At 50.2% G+C, this 18,080-nt stretch overlaps 4 non-coding genes and 1 pseudogene across 4 annotated transcripts; 2 read left to right on the top strand and 3 right to left on the bottom strand.

Annotated features, from left to right (window-relative positions):
- Positions 1-437: 437 nt before the first annotated feature.
- LOC123360477 lies at positions 438-570 on the top strand (annotated as a pseudogene).
- Positions 571-2,425: 1,855 nt separating this feature from the next.
- On the top strand, positions 2,426-2,641 carry LOC123360478. The gene has a single exon (XR_006576026.1). It is a non-coding gene; the product is annotated as a small nucleolar RNA U3 (small nucleolar RNA).
- Positions 2,642-7,077: 4,436 nt separating this feature from the next.
- On the bottom strand, positions 7,078-7,151 carry TRNAT-UGU. The gene has a single exon. It is a non-coding gene; the product is annotated as a tRNA-Thr (tRNA).
- Positions 7,152-12,548: 5,397 nt separating this feature from the next.
- Positions 12,549-12,630, bottom strand: TRNAS-GCU. Its single transcript has one exon. It is a non-coding gene; the product is annotated as a tRNA-Ser (tRNA).
- Positions 12,631-17,297: 4,667 nt separating this feature from the next.
- Positions 17,298-17,369, bottom strand: TRNAC-GCA. The gene has a single exon. It is a non-coding gene; the product is annotated as a tRNA-Cys (tRNA).
- Between the last annotated feature and the right edge of the window lie 711 nt (positions 17,370-18,080).

Raw genomic sequence — 18,080 nt, 5'->3', positions numbered from 1 at the left:
TTTTTCCTCTCAAAACCTCCTCTTGCCACCCTCCCCCTTCCACACTTCACACTCACCTCATCACAAACTCACCCACGGCCCCTTTGGCTTCTCAAGCGCCTCTGGAGGGACGCAGCTTCCCAGGCACGCAGATCCTTCCCTTCAACGCGCACTGGACGGACATTCGAAACACAGCCCTTTCCAGGAGGGAATGCGCTGCTTTTGGACCCTGGCGCCCAGCAAGAAGTCCTGGGACTCTTTTTCTGACCTATGGACCCCACTGACTTGCCTTTACCAAGCAGAAACTAAGGACCGGCTGATGGCTCTCTTTGCAAACGGATGCCTTCAGACTGAGCCACGAGGCGTGCTGCAGGATAGCCCCTCCCCACCAAAAAGCAATGCCGTGACCCGGATTCAAACCGAGGTTGCTGCGGCCACGGTGCAGAGTACTAACCACTATACGATCACAGCCAGGCACTGGGGGCTAAGATCAAGTGTAGTGTCTGTTCTTATCAGTTTAATATCTGATAGGTTCTTTATTTGAGTGTTTCCCCCTTTTTTGGTGTCTGGGCAGGGTTCTCGTTACCTAATGAAGAGCAGTGGTGGGGGAGGGGAAATGAGATTCTGGTTTGGGGGTTGCTGTGGGGCGCGACATGAGCCACCTGGTGCCGGCTGCTGCTCTGGCGCATAGGACAGGTGGGGGCGGGGCTGTCTGGGTCCTTGAGATGAGAGGCGATTCCTGGTTGGCTGGTGCCGGCCTGCCTAGTGTTTTTTCACAGCTAATCTCCCATTGGCCCTCGTGCGGGGCGTGTCTCTGAAAGCTGGTCTCCCATTGGGCCCTCCCCAACTGACGTTTCTGACAGGCTCATCTCCCATTGGTGACGTTGTCTGACATGCGATTCGGGGCGGAGCCGCCAGGGCCTTGTGCGCTCAGAGCTCAGCGCCGCCCGCGAGAAGCGGTGCGAGGCCGTGCGGGGCGGGTCCCGCTGCCGGGCGGAGGAACAGAGACCGCAGCAGCGACGCCGCCTCCCGCCTGGCGAGAAGCTGCAGCACCGGCGGGGGGGCTCTTTTCTGCTGGTCGCTGGGTGACGTCTCTGCCCATGGCGGCCGGGGGCCGCGGGGTCCCGATGGCAGCGGTGGCTGGGAGCTACGGGGCCATGTGCAATGGCCGGGGTCTGCGGCTTCTCCGCACCCCCTCCTCCCCCCGTTGACTGGGAGCTCCGGGCTCTGCCTGCAGCGTCTGAGCGCTGGGAGCTCCAGGGTCTTCGGCACTGCAGGGTCTATTCGCAATGACGTGGGGCTTCAGGGTCCTCATGCCATCAATGCCTGTTGGAAAATCCTGGGTCCACTCACAGCGGCTGGGAGCTCTGGGGTCCACTCGTAGGAGCTGGGAGCTGCTGGTTCCCTACGCAGTGGTGTGGGGCTGTGGGGGCTCCCCCGCCACCCATGGCTGCTGCCATACAGGGAGTATATATTGTGTGGATTGTGCTCACATAACACAGAGAAAGTTGCCTATGCAGCTCACAATGGTAAATAGGGTCAGACCAGAAGATATCTTCTTTCCAAGTGGGAATTGTGCAGGGAGGAACAACAGACCTGGTGCAGCTGTGTTGCCACTGTCCACTAGCACTGAAATGGTTCAGAATGCCTTGGTTCAAGTGGCACCAGTTCTAAAAGTAAGGGTGATTTAGTGCTGTGCTTCTCAAACAGGGGTATCCAATGGTCTTCCAGGGGGTACATCAACTCATCTAGATATTTGCCTAGTTTTACAACAGGCTACATAGAAAGCACTAGCAAATTTGTAACAAATTAAAATTCATACATTGATTTGTTTATACTGTTCTCTATACTATACACTGAAATGTAAGTACAATACTTATATTCAAGTGATTTATTTTTATAAATATTGCATCTGATTTTGTAAGCAAGTAGTTTTTAAGTGAGGTAAAACTTGGGGGTATGTAAGAGACTCCTGAAAGGGGTACAGGTGTCTCTAAAGGTTGAGAGCCACTGATTTGGTGCAGGTACCACCGGTAACATAGAACCCTGCAAAAACTTCTAGTGCAGATGAATTTGAGAGCAAGCCAGAGAGAAACAGCTGCGGAGCATGCTAGAAAGGGCTGACCTGTCTGGATTGTCTGTGCCTGACAAACTGTCATGTGGTATGGAGGAGCCTGTGAGAGGTATGACAAAGCAAGAGGGTTTGATTAGTTGCTAGGAGCGCCACATGCTAATCAGGAGGTGTGTTTCTGTAAATAGCGACATAAACATTTTCTAATGGCCAGTGTTCTAAAGCTGTCTCAATTGTGTTTAATGAAATGGGGACCTGGTTTTAGATTTTTGTTCTTTAATTTGCTGGGGGTGAAACCCGTTGTATGAAAACATTAACCGTGGGAAGAAAGCTTGTGCACATTAGCCTGGGTGTGTAGCCGAGCACTGTTTTGTTAAGACTGTACTTTCAGGAATCATTTCTATAGTTTGTAACTAGAGAAGTGTGTTTGAAAGTGTCTGATCTCGCTAACCACAAGGAGAAGTTAAGTGTTTTCTTCTGAGCATGAAGTGAGTGGACAGTGTTGCTTTAGTGCACCTGCTGTTTGCAATTGATGATTGTTCTTGCTTTCCTTTTGAGAGACTGAGAGGGAGAGAACACAGACTGAGTAGTTAGTCCTTATAAAATAAGTTTAAAAATAAGTGTTTTGGTTTTCTCTTTTGTTATCTGAATTTGTTTAAAGATTTTGTTCAGTTCTGTTTTGTGGCAAATCTTAATTTGTTTTGGTGGAATTTGGAAGAAAAGTAAAGGTAGTGTGAAAGTGGTGTTTTAAAGGTGTCTAATTCAGTACTTACTGAAAGATTTTTAGCATTTCTTTATGCTGTTCTCTCTCTTTTTTTTCTTGTAATCTATTTCAGAATTTAGGTAGGGTCCAGTGTCAGCAAGTTCTCTTCCTTTTCCCCTTTCTTCTCTGCTTCTCTTTTCTTCCCTTCCCATTTTTAGGGGAAGCCCCTATTTTTACTTCTCCTGCTCTGGCAGGGGGTACGCAGTTTGCTCTTGGCCCCAAGCCCATTAGACAATCCACACAGGATCTGAGAGTTGCTGTCTCTTGGCCGTATAGTGGGTAGAGGGTTCTAAAGCTGTGTCAGGGTATGTCTACACTACGGGATTATTCTGATTTTACAGAAACCGGTTTTTGGAAACAGATTATATAAAGTCAAGTGCACGCAGCCACACTAAGCACATTAATTTGGCGGTGTGCGTCCATGTACCGAGGGTAGCATGGATTTCCGAAGCGTTGCACTGTGGGTAGCTATCCCATAGTTCCTGCAGTCTCCCCCGCCCATTGGAATTCTGGGTTGAGATACCAGTGCATGACGGGGAAAAACAGTGCCGCGGGTGATTCTGAGTAACTGTCGTCAGTCAATCCTCCCTCCATGAAAGCAACGTCAGACAATCATTTTGCGCCCTTTTCCTGGGCAGATTGCCTGGGCAGACGCCATAGCACGGCAACCATGGAGCCCGTTCAGCCTTTTTGCACCATCACTGTATGTCTACTGGATGGTGCTGACAGACGCGGTACTGCAGCGCTACACAGCAGCATCCGCTTGCCTTTTGCAAGTTAGCAAAGATGGTTACCAGCCATACCGTCCCGTCTGCTGCTTTGCAAGTTGACAATGACAGTTACTAATTATACTGTACCATCTGCTGCTGTCCTGGGTGCTCCTGGCTGGCCTCGGTGAGATCGGCCAGGGGAGCATGGACAAAAATGGGAATGACTCCCCAGGTCATTCCCTTCTTTAAATTTTGTCTAAAGGGAGAATCAGTCCTGTCTAGACTATCAAGCAAGTCTACTAAAGAACTAGAGAAGCAAACGGCTGCTCTGGGTCAGAGCCCCAGACATGCCACAGAAATGATGAGCTGCATGCCATTCTAGGGGGTACCTCTGCAACAGCGCCACCTGTTGCTTCCTTCCTCCCCCACCCCTCCTGGGCTACCGTGGCAGTTATCCCCCCATTTGTGTGATGAAGTAATAAAGAATGCAGGAATTTGAAACAACACTGACTTTATTGCCTCTGCAAGTAGAGCTTAAAGGGGGGAGGGGAGGGCAGCCTCCAGCTGCTATGATATTCCAGGCAGGACTGAATCTCCATTAGACAAAGCTTAAAGAAGAGAATGACCTGGGAGTCATTCCCATTTTTGCCCAGGCACCCCCAGGTGACCTCACCGAAGCCAGCCAGGAGCACTCATGGAATGACAATGATGGATATCAGTCCTACCATACTGTCTGCTCTCCGGAAGGGAAGGGGAAAAAAAAGGTGAGAAACAATTTTTTTCTGTTTGCTTTCACCGGGAGGGACGACATATACCCCGAACCACTCGCAACAATATTTTTGACCCTTCAGGCTTTGGGAACTCAGCCAAGAATTCAAATGGTTTTCGGAGAGTGCAGGAACTGTGGGATAGCTACAGTCGTCAGTCGCCCCTCTCTCCGTGAGCATCCATTTCATTCTTTGGCTTTCTGGTACACTTGTCTCAGCTCCTTAAGTTTCAGCACTGTGTTGAGTCCCTGTCTATCATGGCCTTGGAGATTTTTTCAAATGCTTTGGCATTTCGTCTATTGGAACAGAGATCAGCTTCAGTATCTCCCGCACGGTCCATGCTGGAGCTCTTTTTTTGATTCTGGGACTGCATGGTCACCTGTGCTGATCGGCGCTCCACACTAGGCAAACAAGAAATGAAATTCAAAAGTTTACGGGGCTTTTCCTGTCAACCAGGCCAGGGCATCCGAGTTCAGATTGCTGTCCAGAACGGTCACAATGGTGCACTGTGGGATGGTGCCTGGAGGCCAATACCATTGAATTGCGGCCACACTAACCCTAATCCGAAATAGCAATACTGATTTCAGCACTACTCCCCTCGTCAGGGAGGAGTAGAGATACCGGTAATAAGAACCCTTTATATCGATATAAAGGGCTTCGTTGTGTGGACGGGTGCAGAGTTAATGCGATTTAACGCTGCTAAATTTGATATAAACTCGTAGTGTTAACTGGGCCAGAGAGAGCAGCAGGTTTCCCCTATTGTTTCCCGCTCTTGTTTTCTTGACTAGTTTCTCCTCTGCACCAACTTGCTCTTTTGCTTTGTGAGCCTGGCTAGCTCAGTTGGCAGAACATAAGCCTTTTAATCTGAGTGTCTAGAGTTCAAGTCCCTGGTCAGATGATAAACTACTTATAAAGATCGTAAACTGTCTTTGATGTTACTTTTTCTCTTCAGGATATTCCCTTTCCTCAGAAGGCCCTTTTTGTGTGTGGGTTTGTAGGGGCAACTTCCTGACAGCCCCTCTGTCCTTGCAGCCTGGAGGAATAAAGGTCTCTGGGCATAGAGCTTGTTCCTCCCCTGCACACACACACACATACAAACACACAGAATATCCCTAAGGAATTAGAATCACCTGCTGCCTTCCCCTGTCCTGCTGGATCCTCAAACGAGGATGCTCTTCAGCCTAAACCCATGTCTCCTCTTTTCCCAGTGCCCCTCAATCCCAACCCATGGCTCCCTCCATCCCTCCAGCAGCAGGTGCTTCAGACCCCCTCAGGAAGATTTTCTTGCAAGGTTTCGTGTATGAGGCTGCATGTGGATTTTACAGTATGTTGGAAATAGGTTGGGTTGCTTGCCGAAATGATCACTTTTGGCTGGTGTTGGATTCCCAGTCTCCATATTATAGGGGCAGGAGAAATAAAGGGTTGTTATCCTTGCTGTGTGAAGCGAGGGCAGCACAACTGTGCTTGGCAGACCCCGACTGAGGGACTCACCCTCTATTCAATAGCACTTGCTAGGCAGGGGACATGGAAAGCCAAGTGGGCTATGGCTTGGGTCCTAATACTAAAATTTAGGTGTTAGACCAACGTTAGGACAGGGTGGCAGTGGAGGGATAAGTGAGTCCCTAGACAACAGAGTGAGTACGGTGCCTTCTTATTTTCCCCCTTTTCCACCCAGGCTGGCAGGTGAACTCTACAGAGGCACCTCTGGGCTTGCACTGACTAAGGACAACAGCTGTGAGTGGGGTGCAGAGAGGGGATGGCTCATGTTAAAGGACTTTTGGTTGCTGGACTTATGAACCGTAGGGAGAAGGACACTGCCCAGCGTATTTGGGGGTGGGACTTTCTCTCGTGGTTTATGTTTATGTGTTGGGGCTGCTGACATGACTTCTGCTAACCCTGGGCTTACATTGCAGTGTAGACATACCCTGAGAGGGCATCTAGACTGTGATAAAATCCCGCTGGCCCGGCTGGCCTGGATGATCTGAGTTGGGCTCCTGGGGCTCAGACTGGAGCCCAGGCTCAGAGACCCTCACCCCTCGTGGGGTCTCGGAGGTTGGTCTCAAGCCCAAGTGTCTACACTGTAATTTTATAACCCTGCAGCACAAGCCCCACAAGCCTGAATCAACTAAACCAGGGTTTGAGAATAGTGACTTGGGTGTGTTAATGGCAGTGTAGACATAATGCTAGGCTATGTCCACACTGCGATGAAACACCCAGCGCTGTCCCGTGCCAGTGCAGGCTCCCAGGCTAGGGCCGTGGGGTGGTAAATTTGCAGCGTAGACATCTCGGCTCAGGCTCAATACTGGGCTCTGGGAGCCCTCAAGGTTGGGAGGGAGTTTAGCAAGTGAAAAAGGTAAAATGGCAGTGGAGTATTACCCTGGACTCAACGGCATTTCTCCATTGGTCTGTCTGCTTTGGGGCAGGGACAATAACATGTCCTGCTGCTTTCGTTATTTCAAAGGGCGGTTTAGGATTTTCATTCTCACACACGGTGCACAAAGCAGGACTCAACCCTCGGTGTAAACTAAATGAGCTGCCCACAGGTTCTGCCAGCCACAATGAGCCATTCGGTGTGAGAGCCCAGACCTGCCCCTGTTCCAGAGGGAGGGGGTCATCTGTGACAGGCTGGACCACTGACCTATCAGCTCTTAACTCCCAAACTTTCAGTAAGTCTGTTATCAGTGCCTGTGAGTATAATTTAAACAACTATAGTGGGCTGGACCAAAGAGCTCTGTGTTTTGTCCTCCTACAGTAGCCAATACCAGGTTGCCCAAGAGTTAGTCAATAAGGCACCACTGGGAGTTGAACCCAGGATCTCCTGTTTACAGGACAGGTGCTTTAGCCAGCTAAGCCATGGTGCCTGCCTGTGGCAACAGCACACTGTCTGCCCACACCTGACTCCCTGCCATCCCCACTGGGGCCTGAAAAGCTTTGCTTGTGTTTGGATTCTGCAAAGCAGAGGAGCAGGTGAGGTTTTCCTTGCAAGCTCTGTGTGTGTGTGTGTGTGTGTGTGGCGACAAAATTGCCCTGTTTTGGTGACAAAATAAAACCACCTCGAAGAGAGGCCTAGTGCTTTTTGCAGCGAACTTAAAGTGACAAATGTCACTGTAAATGCTGCTGGTCATTATATCACCATAACTGGCCTCCACCAGTAGCCCACCATGAACTACGCAGATGGTGTCGGAGAGAAGGGTTTGGATTCTTTGACAATGGGATGGTCTTCCAAGAAGAAGGATTGCTAGGCAGAGATGGGCTCCACCTCACGAAGAGAGGGAAGAGCATCTTTGCAAGCAGGCTAGCTAACCTAGTGAGAGGGCTTTAAACTAGGTTCACCGGGGGAAGGAGACCAAAGCCCCGAGGTAAGTGGGGAAGTGGGATACCGGGAGGAAGCACAAGCAGGAGACTGCAAGAGGGGAGGACTCCTGTCTCAGACCGAGAAAGCGGGACAATCAACGAGTTATCTTAAGTGCGTATACACAAATGCAAGAAGCCTGGGGAACAAGCAGGGAGAACTAGAAGTCCTGGCACAGTCAGGGAATTATGATGTAATTGGAATAACAGAGACTTGGTGGGATAACTCACATGGTTGGAGTACTGTCATGGATGGATATAAACTGTTCAGGAAGGACAGGCAAGGCAGAAAAGGTGGGGGAGTTGCGCTGTACGTAAGAGAGCAGTATGACTGCTCAGAGCTCCAGTATGAAACTGCAGAAAAACCTGAGTGTCTCTGGATTAAATTTAGAAGTATGAACAACAAGGGTAGTGTCATGGTGGGAGTCTGCTACAGACCACCGGACCAGGGGGATGAGGTGGATGAGGCTTTCTTCCAGCAACTAACAGAAGTTGCTAGATCACAGGCCCTGGTTCTCATGGGTGACTTTAATCACCCCGATATCTGCTGGGACAGCAATACAGCAGTGCACAGACAATCTAGGAAGTTTCTGGAAAGTGTAGGGGACAATTTCCTGGTGCAAGTGCTGGAGGAACCAACTAGGGGAAAAGCTCTTCTTGACCTGCTGCTCACAAACAGGGAAGAAACAGTAGAGGAAGCAATAGTGGATGGGAACCTAGGAGGCAGTGACCATGATGTTGGTGCCATTAGGCATAGCCCTAGATAACTCAGGAGGGTGGAAAACCACAGTGTTAATGAAGCCTTTCTGTACCAGGCCTGAATGGACCAAAGTTATTTTATGCTTATCCAGAGTGCCTCCATATTAAACTTTAGTTGAACTCCCAGGTTAGAATTGAGAATGGAATGTGTAACTGCTCCTTATCAGTGCAACACTGAAAGCCTGTTTGTATCTGGCTTAAGAGGAGGAGGGGAGGGAGAGCAAAGTAATAAATTCAAAAGTAAACCAAGGTAACAGCCTTGAAAAGTTACTAACAGATGAATTGTTTGCTGTCAAGAATGATTTAACCTGTTAATGTAATCACTAGTTATACAATGTGTCTACTATATGGGAGGGGATTAGAGGAAGGGGGGGGTAATGAGGATGCCTGGCTGAAGTCATGTATAAGAAGAGACACACAGCTTATGTCTGTGTGCAGGATTTGAGATGGCTATGTCTCCCTTGCACCTTTATTTGGGCTCAAATAAACTTTTTCTGCATTCTCCACCTTGGTGTGTTATTTGGAACGAAGCACACCGGGCAACGAACCACTGTTTGCTGCCTCAGGCCTTTTGGGCCGGCAACAATGAGATGGTAGAGTTCAGGATCCTGATACAAGGAAGAAAGGAGAGCAGTAGAACAGAGACCCTGGACTTCAGAAAAGCAGACTTCGACTCCCTCAGGGAACTGATGGGCAAGGTCCCCTGGGAGAATAACATGACGGGGAAAGGAGTCGAGGAAAGCTGGCTGTATTTCAAAGAAACCTTATTGAGGTTGCAGGAACAAACCATCCCGATGTGTAGGAAGAAAAGTAAATATGGCAGGCGACCAGCTTGGCTTAACAGTGAAATCCTTGCTCGTCTTAAACACAAAAGAACAGCTTACAAGAAGTGGAAGATTGGACAAATAACCAGGGAGGAGTATAAAAGTATTGTTCAGGCATGCAGGTGTGAAATCAGGAAGGCCAAATCACACTTGGAGTTGCAGCTATCCGGAGATGTTAGGAGTAACAAGAAGGGTTTCTTTAGGTATGTTAGCAACAGGAAGAAAGTCAAGGAAAGTGTGGGCCCCTTGCTGAATGAGGGAGGGAACCTAGTGACAGAGGATGTGGAGAAAGCTAGTGTACTCAATGCTTTTTTTGCCTCTGTCTTCACAGACAAGGTCAGCTCCCAGACAGCTGCACTCTGCAGCACAGTATGGGGAGGAGGTGACAAGCTCTCTGTGGAGAAAGAAGTAGTTTGGGACTATTTAGGAAAGCTGGACGAGCACAAGTCCATGGGGCCGGATGCGCTGCATCCGAGGGTGCTAAAGGAGTTGGCCGATGAGATTGCAGAGCCATTGGCCATTATCTTTGAAAAATCATGGCAAGCGGGGGAGGTCCCGGATGACTGGAAAAAAGCTAATGTAGTGCCCATCTTTAAAAAAGGGAAGAAGGAAGATCCAGGGAACTACAGGCCAGTCAGTCTCACCTCAGTCCCTGGAAAAATCATGGAACAGGTCCTCAAGGAATCAATCCTGAACCACTTAAAGGAGGGGAAAGTGATCAGGAACAGTCAGCATGGATTCACCAAGGGCAAGTCATGCCTGACTAACCTAATTGCCTTCTATGATGAGATAACCGGCTCTGTGGATGAGGGGAAAGCAGTGGATGTGCTATTTCTGGACTTTAGCAAAGCTTTTGATACAGTCTCCCACAGTATTCTTGCCAGCAAGTTAAAGAAGTCTGGGCTGGATGAATGGACGGTAAGGTGGATAGAAAACTGGCTAGATGGTCGGGCTCAACGGGTAGTGATCAATGGTTCCATGTCTAGTTGGCAGCCGGTATCAAGTGGAGTGCCCCAAGGGTCGGTGCTGGGGCCGGTTTTATTCAATATCGTCATTAACGATCTGGAGGATGGTGTGGACTGCACCCTTAGCAAGTTTGCAGATGACACTAAACTGGGAGGAGTGGTTGATACGCTGGAGGGTAGGGATAGGATACAGAGGGACCTAGACAAATTAGAGGATTGGGCCAAAAGAAATATGATGAGGTTCAACAAGGACAAGTGCAGAGTCCTGCACTTAGGACGGAAGAATCCCATGCACTGCTACAGACTAGGGACCGAATGGCTGGGCAGCAGTTCTGCAGAAAAGGACCTAGGGGTTACGGTGGATGAAAAGCTGAATATGAGTCAACAGTGTGCCCTTGTTGCCAAGAAGACTAATGGCATTTTGGGTTGTATAAGTAGGGGCATTTCCAGCAGATCGAGGGATGTGATCATTCCCCTCTACTCAGCTCTGGTGAGGCCTCATTTGGAGTACTGTGTCCAGTTTTGGGCCCCACACTACAAGAAGGATGTGGATAAATTGGAGAGAGTCCAGCGGAGGGCAACAAAAATGATTAGGGGGCTGGAGCACATGACTTATGAGGAGAGGCTGAGGGAACTGGGATTGTTTAGTCTGCAAAAGAGAAGAATGAGGGGGGATTTGATAGCTGCTTTCAACTACCTGAAAGGGGGTTCCAAAGAGGATGGATCTAGACTGTTCTCAGTGGTAGAAGATGACAGAACAAGGAGTAATGGTCTCAAGTTGCAGAGGGGGAGGTTTAGGCTGGAAATTAGGAAAAACTTTTTCACTAGTAGGGTGGTGAAGAACTGGAATGGGTTACCTAGGGAGGTAGTGGAATCTCCTTCCTTAGAGGTTTTTAAGGTCAGGCTTGACAAAGCCCTGGCTGGGATGATTTAGTTGGGTTTGGTCCTGCTTTGAGCAGGGGGTTGGACTAGATACCTCCTGAGGTCCCTTCCAACCCTGAGATTCTATGATTCTATGAACTCACCAGCCCTGCATTCCTGCTACAGAGCCATGGGCCCCTCCCCTTTCATAGCTCCAGAAAGTTCTGACAGCTGAGCCACTATCTATACCGGGATTAGCTTGATAGAACTGCATTGCCAGCCTAAGTAATGTAATTACACCAACCTAATTTTGTAGTGTAGACCTGTCCAAAGAATCACACACACACCTTGGGAGCAAAACTTCATCTGCTCCTCTGCTTTATAGAATACAAACACGAACAACACTTCTCAGGGCCCAGTGGGGATTGGCAGAGAGTCAGGTGTGGGCCATCTTTATCCCAGGAGAGATGGACTCTAAGGGTACGTCTCCATTGTAATGTAAGCCCAGGTGTGGCACGCTGTGCTCAGAGCAGCACCTGGAAGCCCCATATTCACCACTCTCATAAATGATGACATGGTTTGTTCAAAGTCTGCCTTGTGATGTATCATTTCAAAAGTCTTGATCTGTTGAACATTAATATTGTGTTGGATTGTGTGTGCTCGCATTGGTTGGGAAGTTGTGAAGTTTTGCTCTGTGTGTGTTACTGAAATATGTTATGAGGTTGAGAAATGCCCCCCACCAGCCTTTCAGGTGTGACAAGGGAGGAGCCAGACTCGCTGCTGGCCCATTGAAGGGATCCACACTCCTAAGGACTAGCCCAGGAACCGTGTACAATGCAGACTTCTCCAAGATAGCACAGAGACAATGGACACTGCTTGACTCACATGGTAACAAAGGAGCTTCCTCGCAAGTTGGAAGAAACTATGAAAGAGGGGAAGAGACATCATGACTTGGCCTCTCTCCCCCACAACTCAGCAGGTAGAAACACACCTGGAGGACAAAGACTGAACTGATTCAGAAATCAGAAGAGAATAATAACAATAATACTTGCAAACCAAAGTCCCCAAACAGACTAGTATTAGTTTTTCAGCAGAAAATTTTCAGTTTGGGGAATTTTGTTTTCTCAGTCAGACCTTGCCAAGGGAACCAGGGAGAAAATGTTTGAGTTGCCTCCTTCAGAACAGCTTGGCCTAGACACTAGCTCTGGTTCACTGCTCTGGCCTTGCTCGGGTTGAGGGTATTTTAATAATTTGGACAGGTCCCAGGGTGTTTGGGGGAGAAGATGAGGATGTTCCCTTTTGAGATAAAAACTAAGAAATACAGCACTAGAGAATTTCTTTTTTTAAGAAATCTGGGATTTAGACATTTTATTTAAAGCAAGGGAGTTCTGAGTTTCTGAGAAGGTTTTTGTTTGCAAGAAGCAACATTGTTTGAGCTGTCATTGTACCAAAGGGGGAGATGGTTGTCTACAAAGGAGGGGTGAAAACTAAACGCATCCGACAAGGATGGGATTCAAACCCATGCTTGCAGAGCACAATGGATTAGCAGTCCATCACCTTAACCACTCGGCCACCTCATCTGAGCTGTTAGAAAAGGGACAGAAGGAGAAATCTAAGGCCAGCAGAGCTAGGGATAATAAGGCGTTTTTAAATACTAAGCGGAAGCAGGGGCTGAATGAGCACCCCCCTCACATCTAGTGAGGAGCTGGGGGAAAGACTTCAGGAACAGACCATGTTTGCACAGACACACCTACTCTGCCTAGCTATGCAGCATGATGGGGCCACTTTCCCAAAATGACCAGTTTCAGCTGGTGGTGGGTTACAAATCACTTTAGGATTGAGTGGAATGAAATGTTATTATCCTTCCTGCATGAGTGAAGGGCAGCAGAACATACCTAGTCCATCCTGATGGAGCGGTAGGTGGGTGAGGAATAGCTTTTATTGGACTTTGTAGAAGTGATTGAGAACGTCACCCTAAACCACTGGTCCCCAAACATTTCACACTGCGCCCTCTTAGCCATGGCTGTGGCCCCTCGGAAGCCATGGTCGAAAACCGAGGCTGGGAGTGGGGCTGTTGCTTGCTGGGGAGAGGGCTGCAGACAGGGGTAAGGGGGTTGAGGCCAGGCTGGGAGCCAGAGCCCCAGGCTGAGGGTGGGGTTGGGGAAGAGCTGGGGCAGAGTGGGGCTGAGTGCTGCTCCCTCCATGGGGGCTGGCTCAGGCCCTGAGGTGCCCCCATGAATGTTCCTCTGTGTCCCCCTAGGAGTCATGCCCCACATTTTGGGAACCACTGAACCCTACTGGCTAATCAGGGGCTAGTGATGCCAAAGCCCAGGGAAAGGGAGAACAAGTGCGGGGCCCCCAGCACTGGAGCCATGTGAAGGGGCTGCAGGAGAGGGGCTATGGCTGGTGGCCCAGGGAGTTAAGGGCAAAGGGGGCACAGGAGGGGGCAGGAGTTAGGGATGAAGGAGGCGCAAGGGTTGGGAGTGCAGGAGCTAGCGGTAAAGGGGGAGTGGGGATCGTCCAGGGGCAACGGGGAAGTGCCAAAGTACAAGCTTTGCCCAGGGCACCATTTTCCCTAATGCTGGTCTGAGCAAACAACTGGAAATGACCCTTCAGTGAGACCAGAACCATAGTGTAGAAAAGCCCCTTTGTTAAGTGGTGGTGGCTGAGGGCTTAGGGAGATGGGTTAGAAAGCAACAGGCATTTGTTTGTGGAGGTTTGATTCTTGCCTGCTAGGCAAGGCTGGTGTGTGGTGTCTCCATGGCTGCACTTTCTCTCTCTGATCTGCCACAGGGAGCCAAGTCTAGACATATTCAGAGGCTCTATGCCAGGGTTTTCCAACTTCCTTTCACTGCAACCCCCTTCTGCCAAAAAAAATACTTACTCCATGGCCCTGGAAAGAGGGACCAAGCCCCTCCACCCTTGGCAGAGGCAGGGGAGACAAAGCCTGAGCCCTGCCCCAGTTGGGGGAGGGCAAAACCGGAGCTTGAAGGATTCAGCCCTGGGTGGTGGGGCTCAGACATTTGGCTTCAGCCCCAGGCCCCAACAAGTCTAATGCCAGCCCTGGCAACCATATTAAAACAGGGTCACGTCCCACTTTGGGGGCCTGACCCACAGCTTGAGAACCACTGCTCTGTGCTGAGGGGAGAGAGTTTTCCTGTGGGTGTAGTTAAGCCACTTTGCAAGAGCTGGCAGCTGTGTCAGTGGGAGAAGCAATATCGGTAGGTGTGCAAGCTGTGGTGTTTACCACATTTAAGAAGTTTAATCAAACCCCATTTTTAAAACCACCTGTGGTCTGGGAATGGCAAAGGAGCTCGATGAATCAGGGTTTGTCCTTCAAAGTCCTGGAAATCATGATTCCCTACTCAGGTCATTGTGGGGGTATAGCTCAGTGGTAGAGTGCTTGATTGCAGCTCAAGTGATCCTCAAGTGGTCAGATTAGATGCTCTAATGGTCTCTTCTGGCCATAAAGTCGACTAATTTCTGAAAAACTGAGGCTACGTCTACACTACCCGCCGTATCGGCGGGTAGCGATCAATTTTTCAGGGATCGATATATCGCGTCTCATCTAGACGCGATATATCGATCCCCGAACGCGCTTATATCGATTCCGGAACTCCACCACCGCGAACGGCGGTGGCGGCGTCGATATGGAGAGCCCTGGAGATCGATCCCGCGCCGTGACGACGGGTAAGTTATCGATATAAGATACTTCGACTTCAGCTACGTTATTCACGTAGCTGAAGTTGCGTATCTTATATCGATTTTTCCCCTTAGTGTAGACCAGCCCTGAGTGTAGCATTGGGAGCAGCGTCTGATGTTTTCCTGTCTAGCCGGCTTGCTGCCTAGAACGAACGCTCCTTGAGTGGGGTGATCCACAGGGAGTAGCTCAAACCTCCAAAGTGCCTGGCCAGGGGCAGGACATTAGCACAGCAAGGGAGGAGTGTGGCAGTGACATCACAAAGGCCTTTTGCAGGACCTCAGACTATTGGTCAAAGGTGGTGGGGAGGTGGTGACCTCACAGAGAGATGCTGACATCAGCCAGGCAGGACAGGGGTGAGGAGCCAGGGAAACCTCAGAGACCCCTGTTGCTTTGCTTCAGCAAGTCTCCTTCTCCAGGTCTCTCTTTGAGGACTGAGAGAGTATTCGGGTTCACAGATGTGAGCACCAGGAGGAACCTCTTTCGAGTTTTCTCCTTCCCTTTTAGTGATTTTACTAGAAAACAGCCGTCCCTGTTTAGAAGGTAAGAGCCTCCTCGAGGTTTGAAACCTGTTCGGTCTGATCCATCAGGTGACAGTTGAATTCTAGGCATGGAAAACACGAGCTTAAGGAGGCAGAATTTTATTGCGCACCTGGGATTTTGTCCCATAGAATCAGTGGGGACATTAAGGTTTGTCCTTTTTGTTTCACCTTTTCCTCTATCCATCCCTCCCTCCTTTCTCTTCGTCTCTTGCTTCTTTTGTCCTTTCTCATGTTCCCCTCCCAACAGCAGGAGCGGGGTGTGTGTGTGTGTGTGTGTGTGTGTGTGTGTGTGTGTGTGTGTTGCAGGGGAGTGCTCTGCAGCTCCCACTCTGGGAGGTCCACCCAAAAATGTGGGGCTGAAATAGTGCTCGGGCAGTGATCCCCACCGGTGACCTGGGCCATCCTTTGGGCTCTCTGGTGAGAACCCTCAGCCTCCCGTCCTGTCTCTACCCTGATTGGCTGAGCAGGGGGTTATTGACAGGGAGGAGACTCAGGTCCTTGTTGTTCTCTTTTAAGACCAAGGAAATAAATCATAACCAGTTCTATGTTTGATGAATTTTGCTGCTTCGCTGCATTAATGGTCTCTGAGCAGTTCATGATTCTCTCTAACATTGCAGTTCTCCTCAAATACTTGCTGAATAATTACTGTGCACTGTTGTTGGTGTGGAGCTCATCTGAGAGCACTTTATTCAGGTGCTTTATTTCATCCATTATTATTTCAATGGATGAAATTCAAGATCCGATTGTTAGTTTGAAAATCAGGGCTCTTGGGTCCTACTCCCAACTCTTCCACTGACTGGCTGTGTAACCTAAGACAAGTCAATTCTCCTTTCTCAGCCTTAGCTTCTCCCTCTATCAAGTAGGGATACTAATGATCCGCTCCTACCAGGGCCGGCTCCAGGCCCCAACACGCCAAGCACATGCTTGGGGCGGCATGCCGCAGGGGGCACTCCACTGGTTGGTGGGAGGGCGGCAGGCGGCTCTGGTGGACCTCCCGCAGGCGTGCCTGCGGATGCTCCACCGGAGCCGCGGGACCAGCAGACCCTCCGCAGGCACGTCTGCAGGAGGTCCACCAGAGCCGTGGGACTGGCGACCGCCAGAGCGGCCCCCGCGGAGTGCTGCCATGCTTGGGGCGGTGAAATTCCTAGAGCCACCCCTGGCTCCTACCTACCTCACGGTAGGTGGAGGCAGGGCCGGCTCTAGGTTTTTTGCCTCCCCAAGCAAAAAAATTTTTGTCTGCCCCCCCATCCCCTTGCTGCCTGAGTCCTGGGCTCTCCCCTCCCCACACCTGCACCCCCTGACTCCCCAGCTCTGGGCCTCCCACCACTCGAACCCCCCTGCTGCCCCAGCCCTGGGCTCTACCCCTTGACCCTCACCTCCCTGCCAAGCCAGCCCTGGGCTCTCCCCCCCCCACACCCTGTGCTGCCCCAGCTCTTGACTCTCCCCTTCCCCCCTACCAGTGCTCCCCCACCCACACACCCCCTGCTGCCCCAGCCCTGGGCTCCTCCCCCCACCTGCACCCTCCTTCCGCCCCAGCCCTGGGTCACTGGTAACTTGCTCCCAGTTTAATAGAATAGAAAAAAGAGAGGATTGAATGTGTAAAAGGGAGTTTGGTAAATCTTGGTTATTTTATTTTTGCAACAGGCTCCTGTCCACCTCCAGTAGAGTTTTCAGTCCCAATGGCAACTTACTTACCAAATGTAATACAGACTAGTCCATGCCTCCCAAGTGGATGTGGTTCTTGTTCTTCTGCACATTGTAGCCCATGGAGGCCAAGGACCTGCAAATGTGTCTTCATGTGCCTTTGTTTCATTGATGAAAACACAAACTAGACACTTAGAGGATTGGAACGGACTTCATTGGAGGGACATGTTTGCTAGGTTTTTATGCATTTGCACAGGAAAATGTTGAGTGTTTCCATTCATTTCAGGCATCCCTAGTCAGTGGAGCTCCTGAACATAATGAAAATGGAAATAATTATTTCTGTTGAAGGACCAGGCTTTTAAGGGGGCACTTGGATTTGAACCAAGGACCACTTGATCTGCAGTCAAACACGCTACCACTGAGCTATACCCCCACTTCCTTGTTATGTTGGCAAGTCAGTGATCTTAAGGATCTTGAAACCTGAGAGTGGAGTTTGTTTCTTCCACACCAGTATTGCTGTCTGTGCATCCCGGAGCTATGGGGTGAGTGGGGAAGGCCCACAACTAGCTTGTCAGTATCAACAAAGGAGCAGCCGACATCAGGACCAACGAGACGTGCTGGTGGCCCATCAGGAAGAATCCACTCTCCCAGAGACTTCTCGGCGAGGGCACGGTACACAATGGGGGCTACCTACCCGCCACATCCCAGCAAGGGTCTTTCTAGTCCCACTTCAGTGTTACCCAATTTCTAATCAGGCTTTGGCCCAGATTCCCTCCCTGAGCGGCACCAGCACATACCTGGGCCCCCTGCCAGTGTTAAATCTGCCTTGAGCTGGGACCCAGCTTGGCAAAGAGCCTGCAGCCCCCTCTGTGCTGGGGAGTGAGAGCAGCCCTGGCACTGGGCAGGGCAGCCCTGAGGGAATGAACCCAATGTGCCCGTGAGGCCCTGATCCAGAACCTCTGCCAGGCAGCTCGTGCTGCTCGGGCGTCTCTAGTCTCCAGCGAGGATTCAAAGCTTCTCTGCTCCAGGGGAACCCCTGGGGGAGGGGGGCAGGGCTCCTGCAGGATAAATCTTCCTGCCGGCAGAGCTCCGGTCCCCTCCTCATGGGCACAGGGCGTTGCACACGGCACCCACCACATGCACA

The sequence above is a fragment of the Mauremys mutica genome, unplaced genomic scaffold (assembly GCF_020497125.1).
Source record: "Mauremys mutica isolate MM-2020 ecotype Southern unplaced genomic scaffold, ASM2049712v1 Super-Scaffold_100267, whole genome shotgun sequence".
In the NCBI taxonomy this organism is placed as follows: domain Eukaryota; kingdom Metazoa; phylum Chordata; order Testudines; family Geoemydidae; genus Mauremys; species Mauremys mutica.
Note: the sequence above shows the minus strand (reverse complement) of the source record. Positions and strands in the feature narration are given on the sequence as shown.